Below are 23,989 nucleotides of genomic sequence, written 5' to 3'. Positions count from 1 at the left end.
AGGAAGTAGTGACTGGGAGTATTTTCTGTAGGCCTCCTATCTTTCGGATATCTTGTTCTCCGTTTAGGTTGTGGATGATAGACCCTGAGCATAGGAATAGTATGGCTTTAAAGAAGGCATGGGTTGAGATGTGTAGGAAGGCTAGTTGTGGGAGGTTTAGTCCGATAGTGACTATTATTAGTCCTAGTTGGCTGGATGTTGAGAAAGCAATGATTTTTTTGATGTCATTTTGGGTTAGGGCGCATGTGGCAGCGAATAGGGTTGATAGAGCACCTAGGCATAGGCAGGCAGTTAGGGCTGTCTGGTTGGTGGCTAGCAGGGGGTGCATGCGGATGAGCAGGAAGATTCCGGCTACTACTATGGTACTGGAGTGCAGTAGGGCTGATACTGGGGTGGGGCCTTCTATTGCTGCGGGCAGTCATGGGTGGAGTCCAAATTGGGCGGATTTTCCTGCGGCTGCGAGGATTAATCCTATGAGGGGGAGGATTGGGGTTTGGTGGGGGTGTACGGCTTGTTGGATCTCTCAGGTGTTGAATGTTGAAGCTAGTCATGCTATGCTCAGGATCAGTCCGATGTCTCCGATTCGGTTGTAGATTACGGCTCGTAGGGCGGCGGTGTTGGCATCTGCTCGGCCTTGTCATCAGCCGATGAGAAGGAAGGACATGATTCGTACTCCTTCCCAGCCTACGAATAGGAGGAATATGTTGTTTGCGGTTGTTAGGAGGAGTATGGCGACTAGGAATGTCAGTAGGTAGGTGAAAAATTTTGTTACGTATGGCTCTGAGGCCATGTATCATATGGCGAATTGTAGGATTGATCATGTTACAAATAGGGCGATTGGAAGAAATGTTATTGAGTATTGGTCTATTTTTAGGCTCAGGGGGATTTTAAAGTTTATAATGAATTTTCACTCCCAGTGGCAGGTGACAGATTCTACTCCCGAGTAGATGAATGCGGTTGTAGGGGCTAGGCTAATTAGGAATGCGGTTTTAACAGCGCGGGTGGTGGCTTGTGGGGTGTTTTTAAAGTTTTTAAATAGAAATGGCAGGATGATTGGGGTTAGGAGGATTGTCAGCGTGAGTAGTGTGAGGGAGTTGATTAGTAGTGTGGGGTTCACTACTTTTACTTGGATTTGCACCAAGATGGGTGGTTCCTAAGACCAGTGGATTGCTGTTATCCTTTAAAAGTAAGGGGGCTGAGGTTTTAGGCTCAGATGTAAGAGTTAGCAGCTCTTGTTGGTTAAACCCTCCCCTCGGCAGGTAAGAAGGTTTGAACTTCTATTCTTAGAATCACAGTCTAATGTTTGGTTTAAACTATACTTGCATGAGGGGATTCCGGAGATCAGTTCGGGTTTGAGGATTAGGAGGAATATTGGGATAATGTGGAGTGTTATGAGCAGGTGTTCTCGCGTGGTTGAGTTTTGCATAGATGTGATGTGGGAGGGGATTGAGCCTCGTTGGGTCATTAGTAGTATGAATAAGGTGTAGGAGGCGGTTAGTAGGGTTGCGATTCCTGTTAGGATGATCGTGAAGGCAGATCAGTTGAATAAGGTGATTATAATGGTTAGCTCTGCTATGAGGTTTGTTGTTGGGGGTAAGGCTATGTTTGTTAGATTGGCCAGCAATCATCAGGTAGCTATGAGTGGTAGGAGAGGTTGTAGGCCTCGTGTGAGTAGTAGAATTCGGCTGTGCGTACGTTCATAGTTTGTGTTGGCTAGGCAGAATAGTATGGAGGAAGTTAGTCCATGGGAAATTATTAGGATCATTGCCCCTGAGAATGATCAGTGGGTTTGGATTATTCCTGCGGCGATAACTAGGCCTATGTGGCTAACGGATGAATAAGCGATTAGTGATTTTAGGTCTGTCTGTCGTAGGCAGATTGAGCTAGTCATTAGGGCGCCTCATAGGGCCAGGGTTAGGAAGGGGTAGTGCAGGAGGTTGGACAGTGGGCCCATAAATAGAGTGACTCGTATAATTCCGTATCCTCCTAGCTTTAGTAGTAGGGCGGCGAGGAGTATTGAGCCTGCGATGGGTGCTTCTACGTGGGCTTTTGGCAGTCAGAGGTGTAGGCCGTATAGTGGGGCTTTTACTATGAATGCTATGAGCAGTGCTAGACCTGATAGTATTCCTGTCCATGAGGTGGATAGGGTTGGGTGGGTTAGTTGTAGGGTTGGCAGGTGCAGGGTGCCAATTTTCACGTATAGCTGTATGATTGTGATTAGCAGGGGTAGAGAGCTTACTGGCGTGTAGAATAGCAGGTAGATGCCAGCGCTTAGGCGTTCTGGTTGGTTCCCCCATCGGGTGATTAAGATTAGGGTGGGAATGAGGGTTGCTTCAAATGAGATGTAAAATAGTGCTAGTTCTGTGGTGGAAAAGGCTAGTAGGATGAATGGCTGGACTGCGACTAAGGTTGAGATAAAGATTCGTTTGCGTTGTAGGGGTTCTTGTTGCAGGTGGTTTTGGCTTGCTATGATTATGAGTGGGAGTAGTCAGCAGGATAGTACTAGGAGGGGGGATGAGATTTGGTCAATTCCTGTTCAGTTGGATAAAAATTTGTAGGGGTAGTAGGTTGGGATTAATCACTGTAGGCTTAGGGCAGCGATTAGGAGGCTGTATAAGGTGGTGTTAGTCCATAGAAATTTTGGTGGAGACAGCAGGGCTGTTGGAAGAAGTATGATTGTGGGTAGGATGACTTTTAGCATTGCAGGAGGTTTAGGTTGTGTAGATGGTCAGAGCCATGTGTGCGGGTGGAGGCTACTAGGATGGCCAGGCCTGTGCCCGCCTCACACGCTGAGAAGGTTAGCATGAGAATTGGTACCATGGTGAATGAGGAGACTTGGTTTTCGATGGATCATATTGATAGGCCTACGAATATCGATAATATTATGCTTTCAAGGCATAGTAGGGCGGATACCAGGTGGGTTCGGTGGAAGGCTAGTCCTAGTCCGCTGAAAATGAAGGCTGAGTAGAAGCTTAAATGTAGGGGCGACATAAGAAAGTTACAGGGTTGGCTGTAATCTGCTGGGTCGAAACCAGCTATCTTTTTGGTTAGACTAACTTTCTGTTATTCTGCTCATTCTAGGCCCCCTTGAATTCACTCGTAGGCCAGTCCGAGTGTTAGGAGAAGGAGGATCACTACAGTTCAGGTGAGGGTCATTAGGGGGGATTGGAGTTGGACGGCTCATGGCAGGGGGAGTAGGAGGGCGATTTCTAGGTCGAATAGGACGAACAGGATGGCTACTGAGGAAGAATCGGACTGAGAATGGTAATCGAGCAGATCCAAGTGGGTCGAATCCACATTCGTACGGTGAGAGTTTCTCTGAGTCGGGGTTTATTTGGGCGAGTCAGAAGTTTAATGCGGTTAGGGCGGCGCTTAGGATTGATGATAGGGCGAATATGAACATGAGTGCGTTCATTGCTCTCCTCTGGGTTTATACCAGATTCTAGAGATTGGAAGTCAATTGTAATTAATATACTAGAAGAGCAAGATCCTCATCAGTAGATGGTTATGTAGAGGAATAGTCAGATGACGTCTGACTTGGTTTGACGTGGTTTAATTCCTGTTGGGGGTCATTGGCCTCCTAGTTCTGGGGTTGGGGCCAGGCTCGAGTGGAAGAACGCTCAGAAGAACCCTAAGAAGAAGAATGCTTCGGATGTGATGAAAAGGATTATGCCGTATCGTAGGCCTTTTTGGACTGTGGGAGTGTGATGGCCTTGGAAGGTGCTTTCTCGTACAATGTCTCGTCATCATTGGAGTATTACTAGGAGTATTGAGATGAGGCCTAGGGTTAGTAGTATGGATGAGTTGTAGTGGAATCACATGATTAATCCTGAGGTTGTGAGTAGGGCGGCGGCTGCCCCGAAGATTGGTCAAGGGCTTGGGTCAACTATGTGGTATGAGTGTGCTTGGTGTGCCATTAGATGTTTTCTTGTAAGTATAGGCTTAGAAGGAGCACGAAGACGTAGGCCTGGATTATGGCTACTGCTACTTCTAGGATGGTTAGGAGTAGTAGGATGATTATTGTTAGGATGGATACTGCAGGAAGGGTGGGTATTAATGCAATGGAGGCTGTAGAGATGAGTTGGATGAGTAAGTGTCCTGCTGTAAGGTTGGCTGTAAGGCGGACTCCGAGGGCTAGGGGGCGGATTAGTAGGCTGGTTGTTTCGATCAGGATTAGTGCGGGGATTAGGGGTGTAGGGGTACCTTCGGGTAATAGGTGGGCTAAAGAGGCTGATGGTTGGTTTCGTAGGCCTGTTAGTAGTGTGGCGAGCCATAGTGGGAAGGCTAGGGCTATGTTCATAGGTAGTTGGGTGGTTGGGGTGAATGTATATGGAAGGAGGCCTAGAAGGTTGATTGTAAGAAGTAGGATTATTAGGGATGTAAATATTATGGCTCATTTGTGGCCATTTTTGTTGAGTGGGACTATTAGTTGTTTTGTGATTAGGTGAAGGAGTCATGTTTGGATAGTAGAAAGGCGGTTGTTGATTCATCGGTTGTTTGGGGACGGGAATAGTAGGGCTGGGAAGAGTAGGGATAGTAGGATTAAGGGGATGCCAAATAGATTGGGGCTGGAAAATTGGTCAAAGAAGCTTAGGTTCATGGTCAGGATCATGGTGTGGGTTTGGTAGTGAGGGAGGTCTTATTTGATGGGGGGTTGGTTGTGGTGAAGGCTAGTAGTTTTGGTTGGATGAGGAGTGCTAGGGTTAATCAGGTTATAATTATGATTGAAAATCATGGTGCGGGGTTAAGCTGTGGCATATCATTAAGGAGGGGGAAGTCCCTCTTTGGCTAGCTTAAAAGGCTAGTGCTGTTGCATAGCTTCTTAATGATTAGGATGATGATAGAAGGGACGATCAGGCCTCGAAATGTGGGAGTGGGGTTGATTCTACTACAATGGGTATGTAGCTGTGATTAGCCCCGCAAATTTCTGAGCATTGTCCGTAAAAAGTCCCAGGCCGGGTGGTAATGAATGAAGTTTGGTTTAGTCGGCCTGGGATTGCGTCTGTTTTAACTCCGAGCGTTGGGACTGCTCAGGAGTGGAGTACGTCTCCTGCAGTAATGATCACGCGGATGGGGGATTCTATTGGGATAACTACGCGGTGGTCAACTTCTAGCAGTCGGAAGTGGCCGTTGGGTAAGTCTGGGGTGGGCACTATGTAGGAGTCGAATGATAGGTCTTTGAAGTCTGTGTATTCGTAGCTTCAGTATCATTGGTGGTCGATGGCTTTTAGGGTGAGGTCTGGTTCATCGATTTCGTCCATTATGTAGAGGATTTGTAGGGATGGGAGGGCGAGGAGTACCAGGACGATAGCAGGTAGGATTGTCCAGATCAGCTCTACTTCTTGGGCGTCTACAGCATTGGACGAGAGTTTTTCTGTTAGTATGTGGGCTAAAAGGTAGAGAACTAGGCTGCAGATAGCTAGGGCAACGATTAGGGCGTGGTCGTGGAATTCAACGAGTTCTTCTATGATGGGTGATGAGGCGTCTTGGAATCCTAGTTGGGAGTGGTTGGCCACATGAGATGTACAGGATTTTTACCTGTGATTTAGTCTTGACAAGGCTATGTAATTGGTTTACTAACGTCTCATAAGAAAGAAGCATGAGCGGTTAACCTCCTGGGAGACCCAGAAAACTTCACCCCAGCAAACCCGCTAGTAACCCCACCACACATCAAGCCAGAATGATACTTCCTATTCGCCTACGCCATCCTACGTTCAATCCCAAATAAACTAGGAGGCGTATTAGCACTGGCCGCCTCCGTACTGATCCTATTCCTAATCCCATTCCTGCACAAATCAAAACAACGAGCAATAACATTCCGACCACTCTCCCAGCTCCTATTCTGAGTACTAGTCGCCGACCTCCTCGTCCTAACATGAGTAGGAAGCCAACCCGTCGAACACCCATTCATCATCATCGGCCAACTCGCTTCAATCGCCTACTTCACTATCCTCCTATTTCTCCTCCCCGCCGCAAGCGCCCTAGAAAACAAAATACTCAACTGCTAAATACTCTAATAGTTTATAAAAACATTGGTCTTGTAAACCAAAGATTGAAGACTTACCACTTCTTAGAGTACCCCAAACTCAGAAAAAAAGGACTCAAACCTTTATCTCCAGCTCCCAAAGCTGGCATTTTCAATAAACTATTCTCTGACCCTAACCCCTAAACCGCCCGAATAGCACCCCGCGACAACCCCCGCACAAGCTCCAATACAACAAACAAAGTCAACAACAGCCCCCAACCCGCCACTAAAAACATCCCTGCCCCATGTGAATAAAACATGGAAACTCCACTAAAATCCGACCGAACAACAAACACCCCAACATTATTCACAGTAGAAACCCCGAACTTCCAAGCCCCCATAAACCCCCCAAACACCAACCCCCCAAAAACAATTGCCACAAACGCTACTGCACATCCAATCACCCGTCAATCCCCCCAAGCCCCAGGGAAAGGCTCCGCTGCTAAAGCTACTGAATAAACAAACACCACCAGCATACCCCCCAAATACACCATAAACAGCACTAAAGCCACGAACGAAACCCCAAGGCCCAGCAACCACCCGCACCCCGCCACAGACGCTAACACCAAACCAACAACCCCATAATACGGCGAAGGATTCGATGCCACACCCAAAACACCCACCGCAAAGCAAATCCCTAAAAAAAACATAAAATAAGTCATTATTCCTGCCCGGACACTACCCGAGGCCTGCGGCTCGAAAAGCCGCCATTGTTCTCAACTACAGGAACTAACCGCAAGCCCCCAATAATTCTACCCCATCTATGCCATTATGCTTAACCCCCCCCCCCTCCCCCCCCGAGGCGGGGGTATTTGGTTATGCATATTCGTGCATAAATTTATATACCCCATATACATACATACTATAGTACCAGTAATATACATTATATACGGACTATCTTATAAGCAGGTGCTAAACCCATACATGTACACGGCCATTAAACCCTTAAACACACTCCTACCAAACCACCCGGCATGAATGTTCTAGGACCATACCCCACAACACCCAATACAACTCCACTCAAGCGCATAACAAGACCCCATTTTAATGAATGCTCACAGGACATGCTCCAACAACAACTCTCCACCACATATCTCATGCAGTTCGTATCAGACGGATTTATTAATCGTACTCCTCACGTGAAATCAGCAACCCGTTGCACATAATGTCCGGTATGACTAGCTTCAGGCCCATACGTTCCCCCTAAACCCCTCGCCCTCCTCACATTTTTGCGCCTCTGGTTCCTCGGTCAGGGCCATCCATTGGGTTCACTCACCCCTCCTTGCCCTTCAAAGTGGCATCTGTGAGTACTTTCACCTTCTCAATGCGTAATCGCGGCATGTTCCAGCTTTTTGGCGCCTCTGGTTCCTCTTATTTTTTCCGGGGTTACCTCACAGGTGGCTATTCCCAGTGATCTCGGGGGTCCCACAATCTAAGCCTGGACACACCTGCCTCACGGCCTATCCTATATTTCAAGGGTCCCTCGATGAGACGGTTGGCGTATATGGGGAATCATCCTGACACTGATGCACTTTGACCACATTCAGTTAATGTTACCTCCACCCTCCGGGTTAAATGGGGCTATTGGATGAATGCTCGTTGGACATAGCACAAAACAACAAATCATTAAGCGCAACCCCTGCGCTTCACAAACTAAACCAGTAAACTTTCGCTAACCACCATGTAGCATAAACCTTCATCGCCCAATCCCAGCAAACTACCTCTAAAACTCCGTTAATCATCCCTTCCATGACATCATCGGAACGATGTACATATACACACAAACACATACAAAATAACTTAAACTTATTAGAGAAACTCCAGTACTAAAAATAGTAAACACAAGCAATAATTTCATATACTTCACTCTCACTCACCACTCAACTATCAGCTAACCACACCCCCGTCCACATAGCTTAACACAAAGCATGGCACTGAAGTTGCCAAGATGGCATAAAACATGCCTGCGGACAAAAGACTTAGTCCTAACCTTACGGTTGGTTTTTGCTAAATATATACATGCAAGTATCCGCGCCCCAGTGTAAACGCCCTCGACCACCTACCCCCATACAGGCCTTGAGGAGCGGGTATCAGGCACACCCAAGTAGTAGCCCAAGACGCCTCGCTAAGCCACGCCCCCACGGGTATTCAGCAGTAATTAACATTAAGCAATGAGTGCAAACTTGACTTAGTTATAGCAACAGCCTAACTTCAAGGGTTGGTAAATCTTGTGCCAGCCACCGCGGTCATACAAGAAACCCAAATCAACCGTCCTATTGACACGGCGTAAAGAGTGGTAAAATGCCTATCCTAGCTAACTAAGATCAAAATGCAACTGAGCTGTCATAAGCCCAAGATGCACCTAAACACACCATTAAGATGATCTTAGGAACTAACGACTGATTTAAACCCACGAAAGCCAGGGCCCAAACTGGGATTAGATACCCCACTATGCCTGGCCCTAAATCTTGATATTTACTTTACCGAAGTATCCGCCAGAGAACTACGAGCACAAACGCTTAAAACTCTAAGGACTTGGCGGTGCCCCAAACCCACCTAGAGGAGCCTGTTCTACAATCGATAATCCCCGATTAACCCAACCACCCCTTGCCAACACAGCCTACATACCGCCGTCGCCAGCCCACCTCGAATGAGAGCACAACAGTGGACACAATAGCACCCCGCTAATAAGACAGGTCAAGGTATAGCCTATGGAGTGGAAGAAATGGGCTACATTCCCCATTCATAGGGCACACGGAAAGAAGCGTGAAACCACTTCTGGAAGGCGGATTTAGCAGTAAAGTGGGACAATAGAGCCTACTTTAAGCCGGCCCTGGGGCACGTACATACCGCCCGTCACCCTCCTCAAAAGCCACATCCCACATAACTAATACCATAAATACGCTGAAGATGAGGTAAGTCGTAACAAGGTAAGTGTACCGGAAGGTGTACTTAGAATATCAAGACGTAGCTATAACACCAAAGCACTCAGCTTACACCTGAAAGATATCTACTAGACCGGATCGTCTTGAAGCCCCCCCTCTAGCTCAACCACACAAATAGTACACCAAAACTAAAGAATTTACTAAACTAATTAAACTAAAGCATTTTACAGTCTTAGTATAGGCGATAGAAAAGACACTTAGACGCGATAGAGACCCCAGTACCGTAAGGGAAAGATGAAATAGCAGTGAAACAATCAAAGCGACAGACAGCAAAGATCAACCCTTGTACCTTTTGCATCATGGTTTAGCGAGAACAACCAAGCAAAGTGAACTAAAGTTTGCCCCCCCGAAACCCAAGCGAGCTACTTTCAAGCAGTTAAAGAGAGCGAACCCGTCTCTGTTGCAAAAGAGTGGGATGACTTGTCAGTAGAGGTGAAAAGCCAACCGAGCTGGGTGATAGCTGGTTACCTGTGAAACGAATCTAAGTTCCCCCTTAATCCTCCCTACCGGACATCCTGAACCCTAATGAGATGATTAAGAGCTATTTAATGGAGGGACAGCTCCATTAAAAAAGGACACAACCTCGACTAGCGGATAATTCTTACTACTGATCCTACCGTGGGCCCTAAAGCAGCCATCAAAAAAGAGTGCGTCAAAGCTCCACCACCTAAAAATACCAAAATAAGATGATTCCCTTATCACAAACAGGTCAACCTATGAATATAGGAGAATTAATGCTAAAATAAGTAACTCAGGGCCACACCCCTCTAACGGCGCAAGCTTACATAGAAACATTATTAACAGACCTAGACAGATACAAAAACCCCTACAAGACCACGTATTAACTAACCCTGTTAACCCGACTCAGGAGCGCCTATAAGAGCGATTAAAATCTGTGAAAGGAACTCGGCAAATTAATAAGGCCCGACTGTTTACCAAAAACATAGCCTTCAGCAAATTAAACAAGTATTGAAGGTGATGCCTGCCCGGTGACTTAGGTTTAACGGCCGCGGTATCCTAACCGTGCAAAGGTAGCGCAATCAATTGTCCCATAAATCGAGACTTGTATGAATGGCTAAACGAGGTCTTAACTGTCTCTCACAGATAATCAGTGAAATTGATCTCCCCGTGCAAAAGCGGGGATGTGAACATAAGACGAGAAGACCCTGTGGAACTTAAAAATCAACGACCACCGCGAATCCTCAATCAACCCCACTGGGGCCACTACCATCGCAGAGCCTGGTCGATATTTTTCGGTTGGGGCGACCTTGGAGGAGAACAAATCCTCCAAAAACAAGACCATACCTCTTTACCTAGAGCTACCCCTCAAAGTGCTAACAGTGACCAGACCCAATATAATTGATTAATGGACCAAGCTACCCCAGGGATAACAGCGCAATCCCCCTCAAGAGCCCATATCGACAGGGGGGTTTACGACCTCGATGTTGGATCAGGACATCCTAATGGTGCAGCCGCTATTAAGGGTTCGTTTGTTCAACGATTAACAGTCCTACGTGATCTGAGTTCAGACCGGAGCAATCCAGGTCGGTTTCTATCTATGACACACTCTCCCCAGTACGAAAGGACCGGGAAAGTGGGGCCAATACCACAAGCACGCCCCCCCCCTCTAAGCAGTGAAACCAACTAAACCGTGAAGAGGGCCTTCCCCCACCACTTTCAATCCTAGAAAAGGACCAGCTAGAGTGGCAGAGCCCGGCAAGTGCAGAAGGCTTAAGCCCTTTCCCCAGAGGTTCAAATCCTCTCCCTAGCTTCACCCATGATTCAAATAACAACACTAAGCTGCCTCATTATATCCCTCCTATACATCATCCCAATCCTGATTGCCGTAGCCTTCCTAACCCTAGTAGAACGGAAAATCCTAATCTAAATACAATCCCGCAAAGGCCCTAACGTTGTCGGGCCTTTTGGCCTACTTCAACCATTTGCGGACGGACTGAAACTATTTACCAAAGAGCCCATCCGACCCTCTACCTCTTCCCCACTTCTATTCATTCTGATACCAATACTAGCCCTTGTCCTAGCCCTCACCACTTGAGCACCACTACCACTCCCATTTCCCCTAGCAGATCTAAACCTCGGAGTTCTCTTCCTAATAGCCATGTCAAGCCTAGCCGTCTACTCAGTCCTATGATCAGGCTGAGCCTCGAACTCAAAATACGCACTAATCGGAGCCCTACGGGCAGTAGCACAGACCATTTCATACGAAGTGACACTGGCCATAATCCTGCTATCAATAATCATACTAAGCGGAAGCTACACACTCAGCTCCTTTGCCGTCGCACAGGAGCCTCTATACTTCATTTTCTCCTCATGACCCCTAGCAATAATATGATACGTATCCACCCTAGCAGAGACAAACCGAGCTCCTTTTGACCTCACAGAGGGCGAATCTGAGCTAGTCTCAGGGTTTAACGTTGAATACGCCGCAGGACCCTTCGCCTTATTCTTCCTAGCTGAATATGCGAACATTATGCTAATAAATACACTTACAGCCATCATATTCCTAAACCCAAGCGCCCTAGGGCCACCCACAGAACTATTCCCCGTCATCCTAGCCACAAAAGTCCTCCTACTATCTTCTGGTTTCTTATGGGTCCGAGCTTCATACCCACGATTCCGATATGACCAACTAATGCACCTACTATGAAAAAACTTCCTACCCCTCACACTAGCTCTGTGCCTCTGACACATCAGCATACCTATCTGCTATGCAGGCCTACCTCCTTACATAAGGAAATGTGCCTGAACTACAAAGGGTCACTATGATAAAGTGAACATAGAGGTATAACAGCCCTCTCATTTCCTGTTGACCTTAGAAAAGTAGGAATTGAACCCACACAAGAGAAATCAAAATTCTCCATACTTCCCTTATATTATTTTCTAGTAGAGTCAGCTAATCAAGCTATCGGGCCCATACCCCGAAAATGATGGTTTAACCCCCTCCTCTACTAATGAACCCTTACGCGACCCCAATCATAACCTTCAGCCTCATCTTGGGCACCACAATCACAATTTCCAGCAACCACTGAGTTCTGGCCTGGACAGGACTGGAGATCAACGCACTAGCCATCATTCCCCTAATTGCCAAATCCCACCACCCACGAGCAGTAGAAGCCGCAACGAAATACTTCCTAACCCAAGCAGCTGCTTCCGCCCTGGTCCTATTCTCTAGCATAACCAATGCCTGAGTCACCGGCCAATGAGACATCACACAAATAAACCACCCAACCTCCTGTCTACTACTGACAGCAGCAATCGCTATTAAACTGGGCCTAGTGCCATTTCACTTCTGATTCCCAGAAGTACTACAAGGATCGCCACTAATAACAGCCCTGCTACTCTCGACCCTCATAAAATTCCCCCCACTAACCCTGCTCCTACTAACATCCAAATCCCTCGACCCAGCTCTACTCACCGCCATGGCCCTAGCCTCAACAGCACTAGGAGGCTGAATAGGACTGAACCAAACACAAACACGCAAAATCCTAGCCTTCTCGTCCATCTCCCACTTAGGCTGAATCGCCGTCATCCTAGTTTACAGCCCCAAATTGGCCTTACTTACCTTCTACCTATACACAATCATAACATCAGCCGTATTCCTAGCCCTTAACAAAATCAAAGCCCTTAACCTATCCATGATCACAACCTCATGAACAAAAACCCCAGTGCTAAACGCCACCCTAATACTAGTACTTTTATCCCTAGCAGGCCTCCCCCCATTAACAGGCTTTATACCAAAGTGACTTATCATCCAAGAACTAACTAAACAGGAAATAACACCAGCAGCCATGGCAATTGCCATGCTATCACTGCTCAGCCTCTTCTTCTACCTACGCCTCGCATACCACTCAACAATTACCCTTCCCCCCAACTCCTCTAACCACATAAAACAATGATACACTAGCAAAGCCCCAAGCACACCTACTGCGGTCCTTGCCTCACTATCAATCCTCTTACTTCCCCTGTCCCCAATAATACATGCCATTGTCTAGAAACTTAGGATAACACCCCAAACCGAAGGCCTTCAAAGCCTTAAATAAGAGTTAAACCCTCTTAGTTTCTGCACATTAAGACTTACAGAATATTAACCTGTATCTTCTGAATGCAAGTCAGACGCTTTAATTAAGCTAAAGCCTCCCTAGACAGATGGGCTTCGATCCCACAAAACTCTAGTTAACAGCTAAATGCCTAAACCAATTGGCTTCTGCCTACAAAGACCCTGACGCACCCTAGTGCGCATCGATGAGCTTGCAACTCAACATGAATTTCACTACAGAGCCGATAAGAAGAGGAATTAAACCTCTGTAAAAAGGACTACAGCCTAACGCTTCAACACTCAGCCATCTTACCCGTCACCTTCATCAACCGATGACTATTTTCCACTAACCATAAGGATATTGGCACCCTGTACCTCATCTTCGGGGCATGAGCAGGAATAGTCGGCACCGCACTCAGCCTATTAATCCGCGCAGAACTAGGACAACCAGGAACTCTCCTAGGCGACGACCAAATTTACAATGTAATCGTTACCGCTCACGCCTTTGTAATAAGCTTCTTTATAGTCATACCCATCATGATCGGAGGATTCGGCAACTGATTAGTCCCCCTCATAATCGGTGCCCCCGACATAGCATTCCCGCGAATAAACAACATAAGCTTTTGACTCCTCCCCCCATCATTCCTCCTCCTACTAGCCTCATCCACTGTAGAAGCTGGCGCCGGCACAGGCTGAACTGTCTACCCTCCCCTAGCAGGTGACCTTGCCCACGCCGGAGCTTCAGTAGACCTGGCTATCTTCTCACTCCACTTAGCCGGTATCTCCTCCATCCTTGGGGCCATCAACTTTATCACCACAGCCATCAACATAAAACCCCCCGCACTCTCACAATACCAAACCCCACTATTTGTCTGATCCGTACTAATTACCGCCATCCTACTCCTTCTATCACTCCCCGTACTCGCCGCCGGTATTACAATATTACTAACTGATCGAAACCTAAACACCACATTCTTCGACCCCGCTGGAGGAGGAGACCCAATCCTGTACCAACACCTATTCTGATTCTTCGGACACCCAGAAGTCTATATTCTGATCCTACCGGGGTTCGGAATCATCTCACACGTAGTCACGTACTACTCAGGCAAAAAGGAGCCCTTCGGCTACATGGGAATAGTCTGAGCCATACTATCCATCGGCTTCCTAGGATTCATCGTCTGAGCTCACCACATGTTTACAGTAGGAATAGACGTTGATACCCGAGCCTACTTTACATCAGCCACTATAATCATTGCCATCCCTACCGGAATCAAAGTATTTAGCTGACTAGCCACCCTGCACGGAGGAACAATCAAATGAGACCCCCCCCCCAATACTATGAGCTCTAGGATTTATCTTCCTATTTACCATCGGAGGATTAACAGGAATCGTTCTTGCAAACTCTTCCCTAGACATCGCCCTGCACGACACGTACTACGTAGTTGCCCACTTCCACTACGTCCTATCCATAGGCGCCGTCTTTGCCATTCTAGCAGGATTTACTCACTGATTCCCACTACTCACTGGGTTTACCCTACACCAAACATGAGCAAAAGCCCACTTCGGGGTAATATTTACAGGAGTAAACCTAACATTCTTCCCCCAGCACTTTCTAGGCCTAGCAGGAATACCCCGACGATACTCGGACTATCCCGACGCCTACACACTATGAAACACCATTTCCTCCTAGTCCTAGGACTTAGAGAAACTCCAGTACTAAAAATAGTAAACACAAGCAATAATTTCATATACTTCACTCTCACTCACCACTCAACTATCAGCTAACCACACCCCCGTCCACATAGCTTAACACAAAGCATGGCACTGAAGTTGCCAAGATGGCATAAAACATGCCTGCGGACAAAAGACTTAGTCCTAACCTTACGGTTGTTTTTTGCTAAATATATACATGCAAGTATCCGCGCCCCAGTGTAAACGCCCTCGACCACCTACCCCCATACAGGCCTTGAGGAGCGGGTATCAGGCACACCCAAGTAGTAGCCCAAGACGCCTCGCTAAGCCACGCCCCCACGGGTATTCAGCAGTAATTAACATTAAGCAATGAGTGCAAACTTGACTTAGTTATAGCAACAGCCTAACTTCAAGGGTTGGTAAATCTTGTGCCAGCCACCGCGGTCATACAAGAAACCCAAATCAACCGTCCTATTGACACGGCGTAAAGAGTGGTAAAATGCCTATCCTAGCTAACTAAGATCAAAATGCAACTAAGCTGTCATAAGCCCAAGATGCACCTAAACACACCATTAAGATGATCTTAGGAACTAACGACTGATTTAAACCCACGAAAGCCAGGGCCCAAACTGGGATTAGATACCCCACTATGCCTGGCCCTAAATCTTGATACTTACTTTACCGAAGTATCCGCCAGAGAACTACGAGCACAAACGCTTAAAACTCTAAGGACTTGGCGGTGCCCCAAACCCACCTAGAGGAGCCTGTTCTACAATCGATAATCCCCGATTAACCCAACCACCCCTTGCCAACACAGCCTACATACCGCCGTCGCCAGCCCACCTCGAATGAGAGCACAACAGTGGACACAATAGCACCCCGCTAATAAGACAGGTCAAGGTATAGCCTATGGAGTGGAAGAAATGGGCTACATTCCCTATTCATAGGGCACACGGAAAGAAGCGTGAAACCACTTCTGGAAGGCGGATTTAGCAGTAAAGTGGGACAATAGAGCCTACTTTAAGCCGGCCCTGGGGCACGTACATGGTTAAACATGCCTGTTAGTAGTGTGGCGAGCCATAGTGGGAAGGCTAGGGCTATGTTCATAGATAGTTGGGTGGTTGGGGTGAATGTATATGGAAGGAGGCCTAGAAGGTTGATTGTAAGAAGTATGATTATTAGGGATGTAAATATTATGGCTCATTTGTGGCCATTTTTGTTGAGTGGGACTATTAGTTGTTTTGTGATTAGGTGAAGGAGTCATGTTTGGATAGTAGAAAGGCGGTTGTTGATTCATCGGTTGTTTGGGGACGGGAATAGTAGGGCTGGGAAGAGTAGGGATAGTAGGATTAAGGGGATGCCAAATAGATTGGGGCTGGAAAATTGGTCAAAGAAGCTTAGGTTCATGGTCAGGATCATGGTGTGGGTTTGGTAGTGAGGGAGGTCTTATTTGATGGGGGGTTGGTTGTGGTGAAGGCTAGTAGTTTTGGTTGGATGAGGAGTGCTAGGGTTAATCAGGTTATAATTATGATTGAAAATCATGGTGCGGGGTTAAGCTGTGGCATATCATTAAGGAGGGGGAAGTCCCTCTTTGGCTAGCTTAAAAGGCTAGTGCTGTTGCATAGCTTCTTAATGATTAGGATGATGATAGAAGGGACGATCAGGCCTCGAAATGTGGGAGTGGGGTTGATTCTACTACAATGGGTATGTAGCTGTGATTAGCCCCGCAAATTTCTGAGCATTGTCCGTAAAAAATCCCAGGCCGGGTGGTAATGAATGAAGTTTGGTTTAGTCGGCCTGGGATTGCGTCTGTTTTAACTCCGAGCGTTGGGACTGCTCAGGAGTGGAGTACGTCTCCTGCAGTAATGATCACGCGGATGGGGGATTCTATTGGGATAACTACGCGGTGGTCAACTTCTAGCAGTCGGAAGTGGCCGTTGGGTAAGTCTGGGGTGGGCACTATGTAGGAGTCGAATGATAGGTCATTGAAGTCTGTGTATTCGTATCTTCAGTATCATTGGTGGTCGATGGCTTTTAGGGTGAGGTCTGGTTCATCGATTTTGTCCATTATGTAGAGGATTTGTAGGGATGGGAGGGCGAGGAGTACCAGGACGATAGCAGGTAGGATTGTCCAGATCAGCTCTACTTCTTGGGCGTCTACAGCATTGGACGAGAGTTTTTCTGTTAGTATGTGGGCTAAAAGGTAGAGAACTAGGCTGCAGATAGCTAGGGCAACGATTAGGGTGTGGTCGTGGAATTCAACGAGTTCTTCTATGATGGGTGATGAGGCGTCTTGGAATCCTAGTTGGGAGTGGTTGGCCACATGAGATGTACAGGATTTTTACCTGTGATTTAGTCTTGACAAGGCTATGTAATTGGTTTACTAACGTCTCATAAGAAAGAAGCATGAGCGGTTAATGCAGTTGGCTTGAAACCAGCATGTGAGGGTTCGATTCCTTCCTTTCTTGTACTTGGACGAAGGCCGGTTCCTCGAAAGTATGGTATGGGGGAGGGCAGCCGTGGATTCATTCAACGTTTGTGGTAGTTAGTTCTGGTTGTAGGACTTTTCGTTTGGCCGGAAAGGCTTCTCAGATGATGAATATTAGTATGATTACGGCTACTATTGAGATTAGGGAGCCGATGGAGGAAATGGTGTTTCATAGTGTGTAGGCGTCGGGATAGTCCGAGTATCGTCGGGGTATTCCTGCTAGGCCTAGGAAGTGCTGGGGGAAGAACGTTAGGTTTACTCCTGTAAATATTACCCCGAAGTGGGCTTTTGCTCATGTTTGGTGTAGGGTAAACCCAGTGAGTAGTGGGAATCAGTGAGTAAATCCTGCTAGAATGGCAAAGACGGCGCCTATGGATAGGACGTAGTGGAAGTGGGCAACTACGTAGTACGTGTCGTGCAGGGCGATGTCTAGGGAAGAGTTTGCAAGAACGATTCCTGTTAATCCTCCGATGGTAAATAGGAAGATAAATCCTAGAGCTCATAGTATTGGGGGGGGTCTCATTTGATTGTTCCTCCGTGCAGGGTGGCTAGTCAGCTAAATACTTTGATTCCGGTAGGGATGGCAATGATTATAGTGGCTGATGTAAAGTAGGCTCGGGTATCAACGTCTATTCCTACTGTAAACATGTGGTGAGCTCAGACGATGAATCCTAGGAAGCCGATGGATAGTATGGCTCAGACTATTCGCATGTAGCCGAAGGGCTCCTTTTTGCCTGAGTAGTACGTGACTACGTGTGAGATGATTCCGAACCCCGGTAGGATCAGAATATAGACTTCTGGGTGTCCGAAGAATCAGAATAGGTGTTGGTACAGGATTGGGTCTCCTCCTCCAGCGGGGTCGAAGAATGTGGTGTTTAGGTTTCGATCAGTTAGTAATATTGTAATACCGGCGGCGAGTACGGGGAGTGATAGAAGGAGTAGGATGGCGGTAATTAGTACGGATCAGACAAATAGTGGGGTTTGGTATTGTGAGAGTGCGGGGGGTTTTATGTTGATGGCTGTGGTGATAAAGTTGATGGCCCCAAGGATGGAGGAGATACCGGCTAAGTGGAGTGAGAAGATAGCCAGGTCTACTGAAGCTCCGGCGTGGGCAAGGTCACCTGCTAGGGGAGGGTAGACAGTTCAGCCTGTGCCGGCGCCAGCTTCTACAGTGGATGAGGCTAGTAGGAGGAGGAATGATGGGGGGAGGAGTCAAAAGCTTATGTTGTTTATTCGCGGGAATGCTATGTCGGGGGCACCGATTATGAGGGGGACTAATCAGTTGCCGAATCCTCCGATCATGATGGGTATGACTATAAAGAAGCTTATTACAAAGGCGTGAGCGGTAACGATTACATTGTAAATTTGGTCGTCGCCTAGGAGAGTTCCTGGTTGTCCTAGTTCTGCGCGGATTAATAGGCTGAGTGCGGTGCCGACTATTCCTGCTCATGCCCCGAAGATGAGGTACAGGGTGCCAATATCCTTATGGTTAGTGGAAAATAGTCATCGGTTGATGAAGGTGACGGGTAAGATGGCTGAGTGTTGAAGCGTTAGGCTGTAGTCCTTTTTACAGAGGTTTAATTCCTCTTCTTATCGGCTCTGTAGTGAAATTCATGTTGAGTTGCAAGCTCATCGATGCGCACTAGGGTGCGTCAGGGTCTTTGTAGGCAGAAGCCAATTGGTTTAGGCATTTAGCTGTTAACTAGAGTTTTGTGGGATCGAAGCCCATCTGTCTAGGGAGGCTTTAGCTTAATTAAAGCGTCTGACTTGCATTCAGAAGATACAGGTTAATATTCTGTAAGTCTTAATGTGCAGAAACTAAGAGGGTTTAACTCTTATTTAAGGCTTTGAAGGCCTTCGGTTTGGGGTGTTATCCTAAGTTTCTAGACAATGGCATGTATTATTGGGGACAGGGGAAGTAAGAGGATTGATAGTGAGGCAAGGACCGCAGTAGGTGTGCTTGGGGCTTTGCTAGTGTATCATTGTTTTATGTGGTTAGAGGAGTTGGGGGGAAGGGTAATTGTTGAGTGGTATGCGAGGCGTAGGTAGAAGAAGAGGCTGAGCAGTGATAGCATGGCAATTGCCATGGCTGCTGGTGTTATTTCCTGTTTAGTTAGTTCTTGGATGATAAGTCACTTTGGTATAAAGCCTGTTAATGGGGGGAGGCCTGCTAGGGATAAAAGTACTAGTATTAGGGTGGCGTTTAGCACTGGGGTTTTTGTTCATGAGGTTGTGATCATGGATAGGTTAAGGGCTTTGATTTTGTTAAGGGCTAGGAATACGGCTGATGTTATGATTGTGTATAGGTAGAAGGTAAGTAAGGCCAATTTGGGGCTGTAAACTAGGATGATGGCGATTCAGCCTAAGTGGGAGATGGACGAGAAGGCTAGGATTTTGCGTGTTTGTGTTTGGTTCAGTCCTATTCAGCCTCCTAGTGCTGTTGAGGCTAGGGCCATGGCGGTGAGTAGAGCTGGGTCGAGGGATTTGGATGTTAGTAGGAGCAGGGTTAGTGGGGGGAATTTTATGAGGGTCGAGAGTAGCAGGGCTGTTATTAGTGGCGATCCTTGTAGTACTTCTGGGAATCAGAAGTGAAATGGCACTAGGCCCAGTTTAATAGCGATTGCTGCTGTCAGTAGTAGACAGGAGGTTGGGTGGTTTATTTGTGTGATGTCTCATTGGCCGGTGACTCAGGCATTGGTTATGCTAGAGAATAGGACCAGGGCGGAAGCAGCTGCTTGGGTTAGGAAGTATTTCGTTGCGGCTTCTACTGCTCGTGGGTGGTGGGATTTGGCAATTAGGGGAATGATGGCTAGTGCGTTGATCTCCAGTCCTGTCCAGGCCAGAACTCAGTGGTTGCTGGAAATTGTGATTGTGGTGCCCAAGATGAGGCTGAAGGTTATGATTGGGGTCGCGTAAGGGTTCATTAGTAGAGGAGGGGGTTAAACCATCATTTTCGGGGTATGGGCCCGATAGCTTGATTAGCTGACTCTACTAGAAAATAATATAAGGGAAGTATGGAGAATTTTGATTTCTCTTGTGTGGGTTCAATTCCTACTTTTCTAAGGTCAACAGGAAATGAGAGGGCTGTTATACCTCTATGTTCACTTTATCATAGTGACCCTTTGTAGTTCAGGCACATTTCCTTATGTAAGGAGGTAGGCCTGCATAGCAGATAGGTATGCTGATGTGTCAGAGGCACAGAGCTAGTGTGAGGGGTAGGAAGTTTTTTCATAGTAGGTGCATTAGTTGGTCATATCGGAATCGTGGGTATGAAGCTCGGACCCATAAGAAACCAGAAGATAGTAGGAGGACTTTTGTGGCTAGGATGACGGGGAATAGTTCTGTGGGTGGCCCTAGGGCGCTTGGGTTTAGGAATATGATGGCTGTAAGTGTATTTATTAGCATAATGTTCGCATATTCAGCTAGGAAGAATAAGGCGAAGGGTCCTGCGGCGTATTCAACGTTAAACCCTGAGACTAGCTCAGATTCACCCTCTGTGAGGTCAAAAGGAGCTCGGTTTGTCTCTGCTAGGGTGGATACGTATCATATTATTGCTAGGGGTCATGAGGAGAAAATGAAGTATAGAGGCTCCTGTGCGACGGCAAAGGAGCTGAGTGTGTAGCTTCCGCTTAGTATGATTATTGATAGCAGGATTATGGCCAGTGTCACTTCGTATGAAATGGTCTGTGCTACTGCCCGTAGGGCTCCGATTAGTGCGTATTTTGAGTTCGAGGCTCAGCCTGATCATAGGACTGAGTAGACGGCTAGGCTTGACATGGCTATTAGGAAGAGAACTCCGAGGTTTAGATCTGCTAGGGGAAATGGGAGTGGTAGTGGTGCTCAAGTGGTGAGGGCTAGGACAAGGGCTAGTATTGGTATCAGAATGAATAGAAGTGGGGAAGAGGTAGAGGGTCGGATGGGCTCTTTGGTAAATAGTTTCAGTCCGTCCGCAAATGGTTGAAGTAGGCCAAAAGGCCCGACAACGTTAGGGCCTTTGCGGGATTGTATGTAGCTTAGGATTTTCCGTTCTACTAGGGTTAGGAAGGCTACGGCAATCAGGATTGGGATGATGTATAGGAGGGATATAATGAGGCAGCTTAGTGTTGTTATTTGAATCATGGGTGAAGCTAGGGAGAGGATTTGAACCTCTGGGGAAAGGGCTTAAGCCTTCTGCACTTGCCGGGCTCTGCCACTCTAGCTGGTCCTTTTCTAGGATTGAAAGTGGTGGGGGAAGGCCCTCTTCACAGTTTAGTTGGTTTCACTGCTTAGAGGGGGGGGGGCGTGCTTGTGGTATTGGCCCCACTTTCCCCGTCCTTTCGTACTGGGGAGAGTGTGTCATAGATAGAAACCGACCTGGATTGCTCCGGTCTGAACTCAGATCACGTAGGACTGTTAATCGTTGAACAAACGAACCCTTAATAGCGGCTGCACCATTAGGATGTCCTGATCCAACATCGAGGTCGTAAACCCCCCTGTCGATATGGGCTCTTGAGGGGGATTGCGCTGTTATCCCTGGGGTAGCTTGGTCCATTAATCAATTATATTGGGTCTGGTCACTGTTAGCACTTTGAGGGGTAGCTCTAGGTAAAGAGGTATGGTCTTGTTTTTGGAGGATTTGTTCTCCTCCAAGGTCGCCCCAACCGAAAAATATCGACCAGGCTCTGCGATGGTAGTGGCCCCAGTGGGGTTGATTGAGGATTCGCGGTGGTCGTTGATTTTTAAGTTCCACAGGGTCTTCTCGTCTTATGTTCACATCCCCGCTTTTGCACGGGGAGATCAATTTCACTGATTATCTGTGAGAGACAGTTAAGACCTCGTTTAGCCATTCATACAAGTCTCGATTTATGGGACAATTGATTGCGCTACCTTTGCACGGTTAGGATACCGCGGCCGTTAAACCTAAGTCACCGGGCAGGCATCACCTTCAATACTTGTTTAATTTGCTGAAGGCTATGTTTTTGGTAAACAGTCGGGCCTTATTAATTTGCCGAGTTCCTTTCACAGAGGAACTTTCCCTAATCGACCTACCCGCCCCCTCCAACATCTCTGCCTGATGAAACTTCGGCTCCCTTCTAGCCATCTGCTTAGCCACACAAATCCTAACAGGCCTGCTACTAGCCATACACTACACCGCAGACACTTCACTCGCCTTCTCCTCAGTAGCTCACACATGCCGAGACGTCCAGTACGGATGGCTCATCCGCAACCTCCACGCCAACGGTGCTTCGCTCTTCTTTATCTGCATCTACTTACACATCGGACGAGGCCTCTACTACGGCTCCTACCTATACAAAGAAACCTGAAACACAGGAGTAATCCTCCTACTCACCCTAATAGCAACTGCCTTCGTAGGGTATGTCCTACCATGAAGACAAATGTCATTCTGAGGGGCCACCGTAATCACCAACCTATTCTCAGCCATCCCGTACATTGGGCAAACTCTAGTAGAATGAGCCTGAGGAGGATTCTCAGTAGACAATCCAACCTTAACCCGATTCTTCGCCATCCACTTCCTACTGCCCTTCCTAATTGCAGGAATCACCCTAGTCCACCTAACCTTCCTACACGAATCAGGCTCAAATAACCCACTAGGAATCGTATCAGACTGCGACAAAATCCCATTCCACCCATACTTCTCCATTAAAGACAGCTTAGGGCTTACCCTAATAATCACCCCTCTAATAGCACTAGCCCTATTTTCACCGAACCTCCTGGTTCTTGGAATCCTAGTTGGGAGTGGTTGGCCACATGAGATGTACAGGATTTTTAACTGTGATTTAGTCTTGACAAGGATATGTAATTGGTTTACTAACGTCTCATAAGAAAGAAGCATGAGCGGTTAATGCAGTTGGCTTGAAACCCATCCCCAGTGGTGCAAGTGCACTCTCTGAACTCACTGAAGTGCATTCCCAGTGGTGCCAGTGCACTCTCTGCACTCACTGCACTGCATCCCCAGTGGTGCCAGTGCAATCTCTGGACTCACTGCAGAGCATCCCCAGTGGTGCCAGTGCACTCTGTGGACTCACTGTAGTGCATCCCCAGTGGTGCCAGTGCACTCTCTGGACTCACTGCACTGCATCCCCAGTGGTGTCAGTGCAATCTCTGGACTCACTGCAGTGCATCCCCAGTGGTGCCAGTGCACTCTCTGTACTCACTGCACTGCAGCCCCAGTGGTGCCAGTGCACTCTCTGGACTCACTGCAGTGCATCCCCAGTGGTGCCAGTGCATTCACTGGACTCACTGGACTGCATCACCAGTGGTGCCAGTGCACTCTCTGGACTCACTGCAGTGCATCCCCAGTGGTGCCAGTGCACTCTCTGGACTCACTGCAGTGCATCCCCAGTGGTGCCAGTGCAGTCTCTGGACTCACTGCACTGCATCCCCAGTGGTGCCAGAGCACTCTCTGGACTCACTGCACTGCATCCCCAGTGGTGCCAGTGCACTCTCTGGACTCACTGCACTGCATCCCCAGTGGTGTCAGTGCACTCTCTGGACTCACTGCACAGCATCCCCAGTGGTGCCAGTGCACTCTCTGGACTCACTGCAGTGCATCCCCAGTGGTGCCAGTGCACTCTCTGGACTCACTGCACTGCATCCCCAGTGGTGCCAGTGCAATCTCTGGACTCACTGTAGTGCATCCCCAGTGGTGCCAGTGCACTCTCTGGACTCACTGCAGTGCAGCCCCAGTGGTGCCAGTGCACTCTCTGGACTCACTGTACTGCATCACCAGTGGTGCCAGTGCACTCTCTGGACTCACTGCAGTGCATCCCCAGTGGTGCCAG

General features: G+C 47.6%; 1 long non-coding RNA gene across 1 annotated transcript in view; it reads right to left on the bottom strand.

The window, feature by feature from the left end:
• Positions 1-1,323: 1,323 nt before the first annotated feature.
• The window catches only part of LOC310896873, a 230,999-nt gene continuing 208,333 nt past the window's right edge, over positions 1,324-23,989 (bottom strand). Inside the window, exon 3 of the long non-coding RNA XR_014581887.1 lies at positions 1,324-22,915. This is a non-coding gene — a long non-coding RNA (uncharacterized lncRNA). The remainder of the gene's footprint in view (positions 22,916-23,989) is intronic.

The sequence above is a fragment of the Anser anser genome, assembly GCF_964211835.1.
Source record: "Anser anser genome assembly, chromosome: 1".
NCBI classification, from domain to species: Eukaryota; Metazoa; Chordata; class Aves; order Anseriformes; family Anatidae; genus Anser; species Anser anser.
Note: the sequence above shows the minus strand (reverse complement) of the source record. Positions and strands in the feature narration are given on the sequence as shown.